The following is a 15,199-nucleotide window of genomic DNA, read 5'->3' as shown; positions in this document are numbered from 1 at the left end:
TCCCTTTTGCAGATTTATTCAATCAGCCACACTAGTGACAGTTTTGAACAGACAGACTGTACTTCAGAAAGAAGCGTGTGACAGATGATGATGGGGACATTTTGTGTCCTTGATATGCGGCAACTATCATCATCATCATCATCATCATCATCATCATCATCATCAACCACTTTGAACCTGACGTGGGTAATGCCATTATAGGCTAAACATTCCCCCTCAAAATTGTCAAAAACAGTTTACACATTGTGAGGTTGTAGATTGGTTTCATTTCCGTCATACAGGGGTCACGGACCTACAAAATGAGCTGACAATAATTTGACCAGAAACACATAAAGAGATGTGTGACCATATTGGACCATAGCAGGTATGTAACCCTGAGAGTGTACGAATTGAACCAAATGGGTCCTTATGGGTCCATTCGGTGTACACTGTCAGAGTTAGGGGGGGATCCTTGCAAAAAACACCTTGGAGAGCCACTAGTAATATAATAGTGGCGTCCTAATGTGTCATAGAAAAACAGCGTCATACATATTCTGAAGAAAACCTGGATACTTGACGTTCATTAACTGGGTCTTATGATCTGTGGTGTGTAAAACAGAAAATCTAAAACGGACAAGGCCACAGAGAATGTGTCCACGTATAGACGTATTGAAAATCCCCTGGGAGCAATATGAGTCACCGTGGTACTGTATATATATGACATAGTTTAAGTGGTTACACTAATACAGGGCACTATAACTCCTTGTTGTTTAAAAGTAACATTAAAAGGGACACTGCCACACACCGTCTTTGCCTTAACTGTACATACAATATGTTTTATTAATGCAATGTTTCAGTCGACTGACCTTCATGAGGCATCCTCTCAAAATAAGCCAGCTCTCCCCCTTCTCATGCAGAGCCTACACCCTTGCTTATCATCCCTTGTGTATATAAAAAAAAATAAAAAAAAATAAAAACACCTTCACCTGCACCCGGCAGCCAAAGCTACAGACCATAACATAATTAAACACTGCGGAGAGACACTGGCTGTTGCCAGGATCAGAATCAGAACCACTTTATTACCGAGTGGAAGTTCGCCGTGTTTTTTGCGGTGCCCAAGATAAAGCAATTAGCTGCGGACTATCAACGAGGAGCGAGGGCTCACAGAGAGCAACAGAACACATTCATTAAAGCCCTCAGCATGGCTCCCCAGAACAGCTGTTAGGAAGGCGGGGTATGGCATCTGAAAGACGTCTTTCGGACGGCCAAATCAGGGGGAGTTTGAGACTGAGTACCATTTTAGACATTTTAGCTGTACAGGACAATGGACCAGTCAGGGCCGGTTCCTGGCATAAGCAATATAAGCTGTCGCTTAGGGACACAACTACTAAGGTTGGCCACATCACAGGGAGAAGATGGGGCCACGTCCCTGCTGGTATCGGACAGACAAGCATTACTTTCTGTGCTCAGACACTTGGTTTTTGTTCTGGAGTTGTTGTTTTTTAACTATGGAGAGGGGAGAAGGGAACAGCCCATGCCATAATTATGACATTGTAGCCTGATACACACATACAGTAACAATATGTTCTTATCAACTCACCAAGCTGTCATCATATTCAGAAGATCACAATACGTATCCTTGATTTTATTTTATTAGACGTCATACAGGAAAAGACAAGTTACATCATGTTCGTCAAGTATACAAACACAAGAAAGTCTTGTGACGTATTTCCATTGTGGTCCCTGAAATATGTATTCTTGTTTTGTTTTTGTTTTTTCTCTCCCACTGCTTGTTGGTATTTCATTAAAAGTACAGTTGAAGTTTTTACTTGTCGCTGCTCGTTCATACTTCTAATTTAAAATGTATGAAGGTCTCTGCGTTAAACAAGTTGATAGTATCTCAAATGAGAATTGCCAGATTTCAAATAGTTTGCATCACTGGGAATAAGAAGTAGAATGGATGAGATGTTTGACCTTTTCAGTCATAATGATAAGTCACTGATGACCCGTGGTAATGTTACTTACTGACCAATTAGCAACAGCAGCGTTAGCCGAGCTTAGCAGAGCTCGGACCTACTCTAGAGTGGATACTTTATAGCAGCTTAGCAGAGCTCGGACCTACTCTAGAGTGACCTACTCTAGAGACCTACTAGACCTACTAGACCTACTCTAGAGTGGATACTTTATAGCAGGGGAAGGGTTCCCAAACGTTTTGGGCTCAGGGCACCCCTATAAATATCTTTTTCATCCGAGGCACCCCTACATTATATTATAATATTACCTACATTATATTATAATATTACCTACATTATATTATAATATTACCTACATGACATTCATAATTTTCACTCTCTTCTTCTATCTTATATTCGAGGCATATTTTAGGGATTATATCGCAAGGAAAACATTGAGATAATTACCATTTTGGTCAAAACCTACTGAAAATAACTGTACTTCAAGTTTAAAATGATACCAAATATTTGTTTAAGTGTTCAAATAAATTCCAAATATTACCAAATGATCTTGCGGCACCCCTGGACTGCCGTCGCGGCACCCCAGGGTGCCCCGTCACCCACTTTGAAAACACCTGCTTTATAGTACCACGTTTTGTACCACTTTCACACCACCATCAAAGTGTGTTGGGTTCGGTTGGGGTGTAGTGGGGTGGTGCCATGCCAATGGAAAGGCGCCTTCAGAAACAACCAGACTCTCCTGTGAGCCAGTCTGCCAGACACCACTGGGGGCCGACCCACATCGAAAAGCTTTTTTACTTGAAATAGTTAAAGTGAGCAATATCTACACTGAGATATTCAGTCAAAAAACATATTTGATTTTGTCCATTCTGCCAAGTGGAGCTGGCAGTAGGCCTAATGTATGTCAGACTAGACGGCTGATTTCCATTTCAAAACAGCCTGGTCTGCCATGGGGGGAAGAAGCATCAATGATAAATTCATCCCACCAAAGATTAAGGCCTTCAGTTCCCTTGGGAACCTCATCGCCTGTGTTGATGAGTATCCTCTCTGACGCATAGCGTGGAAATCCCGTTATTCGCACTGCAGACACGCGTGTGTCTACAACCCTCGACCCGGCCGCAACCTCCACTCTTCAAAAACTAACCTCCTCGAAACCATATAGACAGAAAGGTTAGACGCCTCCTCCGGCTCTGGGGCGTCTGTGTCGAGGGCTGGGGTTCCCTCTGGTCATTTGTTTATTCAAATTAACACACCATGGATCCAGAGAAGACGCCGTGAGATTGGCCAGTAGTCATGTATCTAGCTTTTTATATCTATGCTCAAAACCCCCAAGAGCAACCTACATACCATGGGCGACCAGGCCCTCTGCTCTGCCACCCCTACATACCATGGGCGACCAGGCCCTCTGCCACCCCTACATACCATGGGCGACCAGGCCCTCTGCCACCCCTACATACCATGGGCGACCAGGCCCTCTGCTCTGCCACCCCTGACCATACCATGGGCGACCAGGCCCTCTGCCACCCCTACATACCATGGGCGACCAGGCCCTCTGCCACCCCTACATACCATGGGCGACCAGGCCCTCTGCCACCCCTACATACCATGGGCGACCAGGCCCTCTGCTCTGCTACATACCATGGGCGACCAGGCCCTCTGCTCTGCCACCCCTGACCATACCATGGGCGACCAGGCCCTCTGCCACCCCTACATACCATGGGCGACCAGGCCCTCTGCCTCCCCTACATACCATGGGCGACCAGGCCCTCTGCTCTGCCACCCCTGACCATACCATGGGCGACCAGGCCCTCTGCCACCCCTACATACCATGGGCGACCAGGCCCTCTGCCACCCCTACATACCATGGGCGACCAGGCCCTCTGCCACCCCTACATACCATGGGCGACCAGGCCCTCTGCTCTGCCACCCCTGACCATACCATGGGCGACCAGGCCCTCTGCCACCCCTACATACCATGGGCGACCAGGCCCTCTGCCACCCCTACATACCATGGGCGACCAGGCCCTCTGCCACCCCTACATACCATGGGCGACCAGGCCCTCTGCTCTGCTACATACCATGGGCGACCAGGCCCTCTGCTCTGCCACCCCTGACCATACCATGGGCGACCAGGCCCTCTGCCACCCCTACATACCATGGGCGACCAGGCCCTCTGCCACCCCTACATACCATGGGCGACCAGGCCCTCTGCCACCCCTACATACCATGGGCGACCAGGCCCTCTGCTCTGCCACCCCTGACCATACCATGGGCGACCAGGCCCTCTGCCACCCCTACATACCATGGGCGACCAGGCCCTCTGCCACCCCTACATACCATGGGCGACCAGGCCCTCTGCCACCCCTACATACCATGGGCGACCAGGCCCTCTGCTCTGCTACATACCATGGGCGACCAGGCCCTCTGCTCTGCCACCCCTGACCATACCATGGGCGACCAGGCCCTCTGCCACCCCTACATACCATGGGCGACCAGGCCCTCTGCCACCCCTACATACCATGGGCGACCAGGCCCTCTGGGCGACCAGGCCCTCTGGGCGACCAGGCCCTCTGCTCTGCCACCCCTGACCATACCATGGGCGACCAGGCCCTCTGCCACCCCTACATACCATGGGCGACCAGGCCCTCTGCCACCCCTACATACCATGGGCGACCAGGCCCTCTGCCACCCCTACATACCATGGGCGACCAGGCCCTCTGCCACCCCTACATACCATGGGCGACCAGGCCCTCTGCCACCCCTACATACCATGGGCGACCAGGCCCTCTGGGCGACCAGGCCCTCTGGGCGACCAGGCCCTCTGCTCTGGGCGACCAGGCCCTCTGCTCTGCCTACATACCATGGGCGACCAGGAGGGCGAGGGCAGAGGGCGACCAGGCCCTCTGCTCTGCCACGCCTGACCTACGTTTTCTGAACATCAAATATTTATTTCCGCCCGACAGCAGTATAATGTACATAGCCATCCCTTCTTGAAAGGTAGTCACAAATAGGGGTTCCTGTCCTAAATGGGTTAAAAGAGGACTAAAGACTAAACTTTTGAACTTATTTTTCCTAAACTGGTTTTACCACTAGGCTTTATGCCCCCATGTGTTGGGGGCTGAAACTGAAACCAGTTTCTTAGATGTTTTTTAATGGTGTGAAGTGCATTATTGCGACCTTCAGGTCGCAGTTACTATGAAAAGCTCCACCGGCTGTCAGTCAGTCTGTCTGTCTGTCTGTCACGTCATGTCATGTCACACTTTTTCCCTGGTCATATCTTTGCCACCATTGGCCCTATCAATGGCAAACTTTGAACACACACTCCTTGGATGGCAAATCACAACCATTTCTCACATGGCCCTCTTCTAGCACCACCATGAGGCCGATCTTTGCAAAACACATTTTTGGACACTGCTCCAACAGATTTTGGCCTAAAATCACACAAAGCGGTACACAGTATCTCTAAAGTCATGTCATCAACATGGATCTGTCCCATTTCCCATATTCCCTCCTGATTGGCTACGATTGCCTTCTAAAGTTTGTGTATGCGCTTATCTCCCGATTAGGGAGTCTAAATAATAAATAGGTAAATAAAATAAGGTATTTATTATTATTGTTGTTTCTACAATTATTGTATGATAAATAGCCACTAACAATGAACCCAATATTGTGGGAAACTACTTGCGCCAGCAGAGTTCGCAAGTACTGCGTTCGGTGATTTTGTATGCAGCGTCAATGTCTGCGTGGCCAATCAGGGACCAGCATTCATGGTGACGTCACCATCAACAAGTGCAACCTGATATCTATCTATAAATGCGAGAAGTCTCTGCGTGTGTGTTTGTAATCCGCGTATCTCGAGAACCGTTCGTCCCACCAGCTTCAGATTCGGCACGCGCGCTCCCCGCCGCGGCGCGGAGTGCAGTGCCGGGCCTCGACCCGACCCGACGCACGTTTTTTCCGAAACGGCGCAAAACGTTCGGAATCTCCTTATGCGGAGCTGATTGTTGACATCAGGCTGTTCCGGAGGAAATCATGTCATTGTGACATCACTTCATAAAAGGCTCTGACATCACGTACACCACATGACCCCACACTCCTATGACAACACGGGCATATTTACATTGTTCCCGAGTTGGCCAGGGCGCCGACTAGACGCTCGGCCGCCCATCTCCTATATATGGGCATAAATGGACGTATCGGCGCAAGCGCTGACTCATTGTGACATACAATGGACGCAATCTCCGTATATGGGCATAAAGGGGACACAGATACAGAGATCTCCATATATGGGCATATGGGCATTCTGACATCACTTCTGCTGACTCAAAGACAAACAGGCAAACAGATGGTCAAAACGGGTCCTACAGAGATCTCCATATATGGGCATTTTTACATTGTTCCCGAGTTGGCTAGGGCGCCGACTAGACGCTCGGCCGCGCATCTCCATATATGGGCATAACGGGTCCTACAGAGATCTCCATATATGGGCATTTTTACATTGTTCCCGAGTTGGCTAGGGCGCCGACTAGACGCTGGGCCTCGCATCTCCATATATGGGCATAACGGGTCCTACAGAGATCTCCATATATGGGCATATTTACATTGTTCCCGAGTTGGCTAGGGCGCCGACTAGACGCTCGGCCGCACATCTCCATATATGGGCATAAATGGATGTATCGGCGCAAGCGCTGACTCATTGTGACATAAAATGGACGCAATCTCCGTATATGGGCATAAAGGGGACACAGATACAGAGATCTCCATATATGGGCATATGGGCATTCTGACATCACTTCTGCTGACTCATTCTGACATCACTCCTGTACTTTGCACGTGTTGAATCTCTATATATGGAGATAACCGACGCATCTCACAAGCCATGGGCATAAATGGACACACGCAAACAGATGGTCAAAACAGATCCTATGACAACAGGTATAATGGGGTTTGCATTAAAGGGCAGGGCATTCATCCCCTATTTACATTGTTCCCGAGTTGGCCAGGGTGCCGACTAGAAGCTCGGCCGCCCGAAGGGCGGCCGAGCTTCTAGTACCATAAATAACAGGGCGCGCTCTAGGGCATTCACAAATAGTGATTTTTTTGTATTCGAATTATTCGACCTCAAAGTATCCGAATAGTCGAATATTCGACAGGACTGTCCAAACTGTCAAATATTAACACTTTGCCGTCCGAAATAGAATGGTTGTTGGTAGATTAGCCGTGAAATTTCTATTATTGTATTGTGATCTGAGACATAATATTATGTTTATAAACATGAGCCCGCCGCCCCTCCTTCTTGGACAGCGCCGTTGTTTTTTCTTTTTTTTTTTCCCAGGTCATTAGCTCACCGTGATTTTCTCGATCTCCGTTGGGATAGAGTGGTGGTTTTGGCCGAGCATCGATCTCCCTGTGCGTTTCGCATAACGATCCATGCATATAGTCCAGGAGTGACTGAACAGTCGATGTGTCCACTTTGGATAGCCTAGCACCTAGCACTCCAGCTCTGCTAGTGCTAACGTCCAAACAACAAGTGGGTGGGAGGAAGGAAGGCTGAAGAAGGAAACGCCATGAGAGTCACTTCTGTTCATGTCAGAGCAGCCATGAGCTATCAATGCACGAGTGGTGACTAGGGAAGGTTAGACGATCGCCGATTTTCGGATGAAAATCTTTTATTTCGGTAAATACGGTAAAGTACGGGAAAAGACGATTGGCTGCCCCTCCCCCCCTAGGAAGTCCGATATAGTACGGTTTTAATATTAAGGGGCTCCCCGTGGCTTGGAAAGGGTTAAGTAAGCAAGAGGCGAACATCGTGAAAATAGCCGATCTACATGCTCACAACGTTGCGAGGCGTTGTGAGCATGTAGATCTGCTATTTTCACAATATTTATCTGTGGAACCGAATCACATTAAATGTAATACCTACAATTCCAAGTGCTTGTCAGGGTGGGGTTTGACACAGTTCAAATATGTTTATTTTGGGTGTCACAGCCTAAAAAGGTTTGAGAACCCCTGGTATAGAGCATTAACAAATTCATCGACCAGGGGCATTGACAAAGAAAAAAAAATAAAAATAAAAAGGGAATATTCGACTTCGGTGAACAACGTTGAATAATGACTTTGATATTCGAATATTCGAATATTTGGTGAATGCCCTAGCGCACTCTGCTGGCGCACAAATAGGCCATACATGGCCACACACGTGCACAAGCCGCAAGTTGGCACCTCGACAGAGCGCAGTCTAATTTGGTATAGCGCTGCTGCTGCTGCGGCGGCGGCAGCGGTGCATGCATGTCCTCGGCTCAGCCCGAGCTCTTCCTCCAGTGCACTTCCAGGGTTGACTCAGCTTATGTCATCTGATGTCATCGCCGCTTACATAAAAAAAAGCTTGAACTGTCAGAGGCGCTGATGTCGCCTGACAGAAAGCATGAGAGTCCCTGGAATGTCAATGAGGGGGGGCTGAGCTGATGATTGCTGCAGAGTTGCATCAAAACCAAGGAGCACAGAGGGAGGGAGAGATCGTCTGAATACATTTAATTCCCGGTGTACTGTTTTTTCTTTTTTTTGTTACCCACTTTTGTTGGGGGAGTGTGTGTGTGTGTGTGTGTGGGGGGGGGGGGGGGGGGGGTAATTCAGAGGTAGATTGATAGATTATGTACTTAAATACATCTTTTTCAATACTTTATTTGAGCCCCACATGATAGTGGACAGATGATGAACTGTGGCTGTCAGTCCTCTGGTTTGAGCCTCAAACTGTCACCGGAAAACCGTTCTCAGCTCATTACCCCACCTGGAATACGTCTCTCTTCGTTTAAGTAAATTGCATCTTGTGAGACGAGATTTCAAGAAGTCTCGGTTGTCAATCACGATATGATGCAACCCGGCGTCAATGTGTCGGGGGAGTTATTTCAAGCGCCTGTAAAATTAATTACATTCTTTTCTTTTTTTGTTGCTTGGGGAAGAAAAAAAGAATGTATAGCAGTAACAACTGTCAGAATAAATCATTGTACATCAAGGATTATTCAGAACATAACCTCATTTCATGGTTATTCCCTGAACCAGTCCATATACCCGCGAGGACGCGCAGCAGATTGCTTGCGTGCGCCGGAATTTACGTGCAGACTTGCGGGGCCAAAGACTACAGATCCCACAATGCCCGTGGCAAAAAATGCTAATATGGCAACAATGAGAAATGAGCTTTGTCAGTCTCTGCATATGCCAACGGTCAATAGAGATGTTACTTCAGGTGGGCTCGCCAAGCCACGCAATTTACTATTTACAAAGTAGGCTTTTATCAGACGCTCTTAATCCAGAGCGATTTACAGTAAGGACAGCACATGGTCAATTGCATAGAAATAGTAATCTAAATATGTAGGTACTGTAGACCAATAACCTATCATCAGTCTAACAGTAGAATAACCAAAGAAAAAAATAATTATAAATAAATAATAAGAATCTGTACATCAAAGCTATACCATAGGATGCCATGTCAACAATGACCTGGTCAGTCGAGGGAGGGCGAGTGCCAAAGTGCGGCCGGCCCCAGTCAGCCAGTGGTTCTCAACCTGTGGGTCGGGACCCCCAGGGGATCCTCAAATTATTTTGATTGGGTCCCCAGATGATTAGCTTAATGTGAAACATTGTTTTCTCACTCAACAGTAAACAAACCAACATACAGTATAAGTGTATAAAGTGTATAAAGGGTATCTGCACATTTCTAAAATGACAATTTAAGGACTTTTAATACCGCTAAAATACAAATATTCTCCATATTGTCAAATATTAGAGGCAGGAATTGTGAAAATAGCCGTTGTGAGCATTTAAATCTGCAATTTTCACAACAGAACTGTGATAAACAAAATGTAATGTCTCAAGTCTTACAACCCCGAGTGCTTGTCATAGTGGGGGGCTCCCCAGTACTATGATTATTTTGGGGGTCACGGCCTGAAAAGTTGAGAACCACTAATCTAAAGAATATAGGAATACAAAGAGCTGGTACCAACTCTCAGTAGCAATTGCTTGGCCACTCATAACATAGTCGGGGGCGTTAGGGATATTTCGCGCTAATCAGTCTAATAGTGCCAAAATAATAGTGCCAAATTTTGCACAGATGTAGCTCAGTTTATTGTCTCCACCAGCCGAAGGCTGAGGGAGAGTATGTTTTCCCCTCCGTCCGTGCGTGCGTGCGTCCGTCCGTCCGTCCGTCCGTCCGTCCGTCCGTCCGTCCGTGAGTCCTCGCAGTTTGTGAGCGCCTAATCTCAGTCGCCGTTGGCCCGATCGCTGCCAAAGTGAGCACACACATTCCCTGGATGCCAATCTAGAACCTCTGCCCTAAATTTTTTAAATGGGCCTTTTCTAGCGCCACCTAGTGGCCGATGTTCGCAAAACACATTTCTGTGCACTACTCTTACAAATTTTGTCCAAAAATCATACAAATCGGTAGGCAGTATCTCGACAGTCATGTGATCGACACGGATCTGTCCGATTTTGCATATTCCATCCTGATTGGCTAAGATTGGCTTCCAAAGTTTGTAGGATCGAGCCGTTTGGAACAAAATGCCTCAAATCACAAACGCAAAGTGCGATTATCATGAAATCGCGCACACACGTTTCCCACTAGGCCGAGGAAGAAATGCCACTTATTTTTTTTTTAAATCAGCCTCATGGTGGCGCTATAACAGGCCAATTTGTGGTTTTACCTATAACTCCACCGATCAGTTTCAAACTTTGCAAGCACACTCCCTAGAAGCTAAGGATAAACCTTTGCCCTGCATTTTTCACATAAGCCTTTTATAGCGCCACCTTTGGGCCGACTTATGTAAAACACATTTTTGGATATTACTCCTTGAGATTTTATCCAAAAATCACGCAAATCGGTACACAGTATCTCTATAGTCATGTGATCAAGTCCGATCCGTCTGATATTTCATATGCCATCCTGATTGGCTAATATTAGCTTCCAAAGTTTGCCTGGTGGAGACCTGTGCTCGGAAGAGCACTGCTTCTAGTTCTCTAATGATTTAGCTAGGGCGCCCACAGCGGCCAAATCAAGTTGGGATCCCATTGACTTTCTATACAGGAGGAAAATACCCAGAAAAACTTTTTTTTTCTGGGTATTTAAGTAGGATCTGAGGGGTCTAACTAAGGGTTTGTCATGATGCTGAATCCATTGCAAGCATTTGTTTTGCACAAAAAAACATTCCTTGGGCTATAAATGGCCTCAGAAAACGATGCATGTATGGGTGAGCATTCATGTTAGTCGGAGGCCTTAGGGTTTTTTTTCTCGTGCTAATCAGTCTAAAAGCGCCAAACACCCACAAAACTCTTTTCATCACTAAACCATCGTTTTCTGGGGCCATGTATAGCCCAAGGAATGTTTTTTGTGCAAAACAAATGCTTGCAATGGATTCAGCATCATGACAAACCCCTAGTTAATCCCCTCACATCCTACTTAAATACCCAGAAAAAAAGTGTTTTTCTGTGTATTTTCCTCCTGTATTGAAAGTCAATGGCAGCTCAACTTGATTTGGCCACTGTGGCGACCCCGAATGTCGCAGACTCGGGCGCCCTAGCTAAATCATAAGAGCATACCCTGGGCTACATCTGTGAAAAATGTGGCGCTTTTAGACTAATTAGCACGAAATTACCATGGCATCTCCCTAACGCCCCGACTAACAGTTCACTGTGTGTCTCTATCCCGGGTGCATCCTAACTTGAATCCTCAGTCATCAATATTAACATTCAACCCAAGTTTAGTTCTGCTCCAGTTAAAATCAAATGAAAACAATCTAAATAGGACAATTGCATCATACAAACATCCACCTTTTACAATAGGTAATTATTTTACCACTCAGTCACTGTTCCCAGTTCAAGGGATGACAGGCTATGGTAAGTTTCAGTATACATGTATGAGTTCTGAGTTCCAAGGATAAACGAAACTAATCAAGTCAAACCGCACACAAATTCAATGCTGCAATGTGTTTCCATTAATCCATCCATCTTCAACCGCTTATCCGGAATTGGGTTGCGGGGTTCAAACTGAGACTTCCAGATTTCCTTATCCCGACCAACTTCCTCCACTCCCTCAGGGAGTATACAGAGGCGTTCCCAAGCCAGTTTGCAGATATAATCCTTCCATCTGGTCTTTGGTCTGCCACGGGGTCTCATACCAGTGGGACGTGAATCGAGGACCTTCCTAGGAAGGCGCTCGGGGGGCATCCGTACTAGATGCCCGAACCACCTAAGCTGACTCCTTTCCAAGTGTAGGAGCAGCGGTTCTACTCCCAAGTCCCTCTCGGGTGACTGAACTTCTCACCCTATCTCTAAGGGAGATACCAGCCACCCGTCTGAGGAAATCCACTTCGGCCGCTTGCACCCGCAACCTTATACTTTAGACCCAAATAAACTTTAGCAGTTAACATGAACAATACATTAAAAATAAATTTAAATAAATAAAACATCTAGCGACCATTAGTGTCTTTGAACTGCACTCATTTGAGTGGAACATGGAATTCCTCTGGAGCTTCTCCTCTCTGAAGTTTGTTTGCTCAAATGACTGAGCACCTCCACTCCTTTTCAGGTGCTCTCAATCAGCCAACGAGCAGACAAAGTTCCTTTCCTCTTATATTCCTTGCTCTGTTCCTTAGTCAGAGCAAGGAATATAAGAGGAAAGGACACCGATGGTCATTTTCTCTACCCCGCAATTCCAGCCAGCAGATTGGTCACACTGGGTGGCGATCTCACACCGGAGGTTCGGTGAAATATCATTGGTGGCTATGAGAGGTGCTGGACAGCTTATGAACAAACACTATTTCTGAACGATAGAGACCTTTATGAAATATTCCTCTCAGGAAAATAAAAGAAGACATATCACACATTGTTTTCTGCTGTGTTGCTTTTCGATGTTTACACTGTGTACTTTTATAGAGGTAACCAAAGAGCACAAAGTGAACGTGCCAAGTATCACAAGACTGTAAACCATTTCCTGTCTGACAACCAAATCTCGCGAGGCAAGAGCAAGTGATTATAAAACAACCTGTGATATGTCCGATTATACGACAAAAGTCACAATCATTCATAAAGTGTTTGTTCATGATCTGGTCTAGCCAGCTCCATTCACTGCCAAGTAAAATTGCCAGCCATGAGCGTCATCATGACGCATCCCCCAGCGCCCGGCATGTCCTTTCCTTTCAAAAGGTTCCTTGGATCAGAGGAGGCGTTGTGCTGACCATATATGGGAGAAGGGTTGGCAGAGTTCCTCTAAGATGTGACTCAACACTGTACAACAACCACAGAAGTATAAGGACAATAAAAGAGACATAAAACAATTACCCACTTAAACCCTGTGTGCCTCTTTGGCCGGTGTCCCCCAGGGGTCTATACACGGCCCTTGTTCTTTTCTCCCGCTACATCAGATCTCTTCAGAAACAATCTGCCCACAAGCTCACAACCAGAGCAGCTGCTGTAGCCTACTGTAATTAAGAAAAGGTGGTTAACAGCACTCAGACAAGAATTAAGCCTGAATCATAATTTGCCGAAATTGTCGAAATCTGTGTTGAAAATAGCCAAACTTGACGATGTGACGCGCTGTGAGCTTGTAGGTCGTGAGACGGAGCATCTAAATGAGGTTGTACGCCAATGACAAACTCATTAGGTAAGTGGTGAATACATTAGGCCGAAGGTGCTCCGTAATGCATCACATACTGTGGAAGATACAGTTGTTGTCAGGCAGAAAACTCCATATTCTAACTTAAACGCCCTCGGCCCTACGTGACCATTCATGCAGTCATTGCAGTGTCACACCAAAAAGCATCCGCAAGCTCGAAACGTGGCATGAAGTGACACATTTTGAGCTTGCAGATCTGCTACTTTTGAATTTGACGTTTTGGACATATGAAACAGAAGACATAAAAGACAAGGCTTGTATCTATTTGTATGTATTTTAACTGTAGAATGAGGTAACGGTAAATATGAAAATGTATGTATTACAGTACCAATAATCTCTCTCTCTCCCTCCCTCTCTCTCTCTCTCTCTCTCTCTCGCTCTCTCTCTCTCTGTCTATATTGCACGTCCGTCAAAGTCTGTCTATGTACTGCTCATCCTCTCCTAAAAAGTCATCAACACAGCGGCAGTTTAGAAATGTTCAAATGGGAGGTATAAAAGTATTGAGCAGCTCTGCTGTGCTCGCAGGGCCATCAAATCCCTCCAGCACAGTTCAATTCCATATCACTGCAGGGTAGCACAGGCTGTAATCTGCCATCCAGGTCCACTGTCATGTTCACACGCAGACACTCTGACCCATGATGCAGACTGTGTTTTTCTAGTGGCATTCTGTCCCCCCATGATGCAGACTGTGTTTTTCTAGTGGCATTCTGTCCCCCCATGATGCAGACTGTGTTTTTCTAGTGGCATTCTGTCCCAGGCAGCAGCTGATGCGTGCCTTCCTGCTGTGAGTATAGGGAAGAGAACGAATATTGTGCCCAAAGAAATTGCGATGAACGCCAAAGCATCACATGACCAGTTGTAGCATGCTGAAATACAAAGCATCATATGACCAGTTGTAGCATCATGTGACCAGTTGTAGCATGCTGAAATACTAAAGCATCATATGACCAGTTGTAGCATGCTGAAATACTACAATAGCTAAATACACAGATTGAACACAAAAGATAACTCAGGATTGTGTTGATTGTGTCCCAAACAAACAACAATAAAATAAGATCTGGTTGTCCCAGAGGTGAGGTGGTCCTTAAACAATAATACTTATTTTGATAAAATAACATCTGGACGAGTTTTTTGGAGACAAATTAACAACAAAACGGTAAGGAAGCCATTTAGACCGGAATTCTCCTTTTAGTTGACCGCTCTCTTCTTGGTCTGCTCTTTTTACCCTCTACACAGAATCTCCCTGCAAAACATAAATAGTATAGACTATATGGACAAGTTCACAACACGCAACACCACCACACGCTGTGTGCTTGTATAACAGAGCAGTGTCTGTCTGTATATCTGTCGCCCCCCCGACTCCCCCAGCATTGGGAACTGGGATGCTTGCGTTCAAGTGGTTAGCATTATGTGAAGAAGCGGCTATGTGTGAAAATATAATTGGCATTTGAAGTCCTCGTGTGAACCATGTCACCTAGAGTCCTCCGAGGAGCTGTAGCCTCACCGCCGGCTCTAATCACTGTGACAAGTAATCCCAAATTAAATGGTGTAGGGCGCCAGGGCTTAGGTCAAATGGAGGTACTGC

Source organism: Nannobrachium achirus (assembly GCF_963921795.1).
Source record: "Nannobrachium achirus genome assembly, chromosome: 22".
Taxonomy (NCBI): domain Eukaryota; kingdom Metazoa; phylum Chordata; class Actinopteri; order Myctophiformes; family Myctophidae; genus Nannobrachium; species Nannobrachium achirus.
This window is presented reverse-complemented; position numbering follows the sequence as displayed.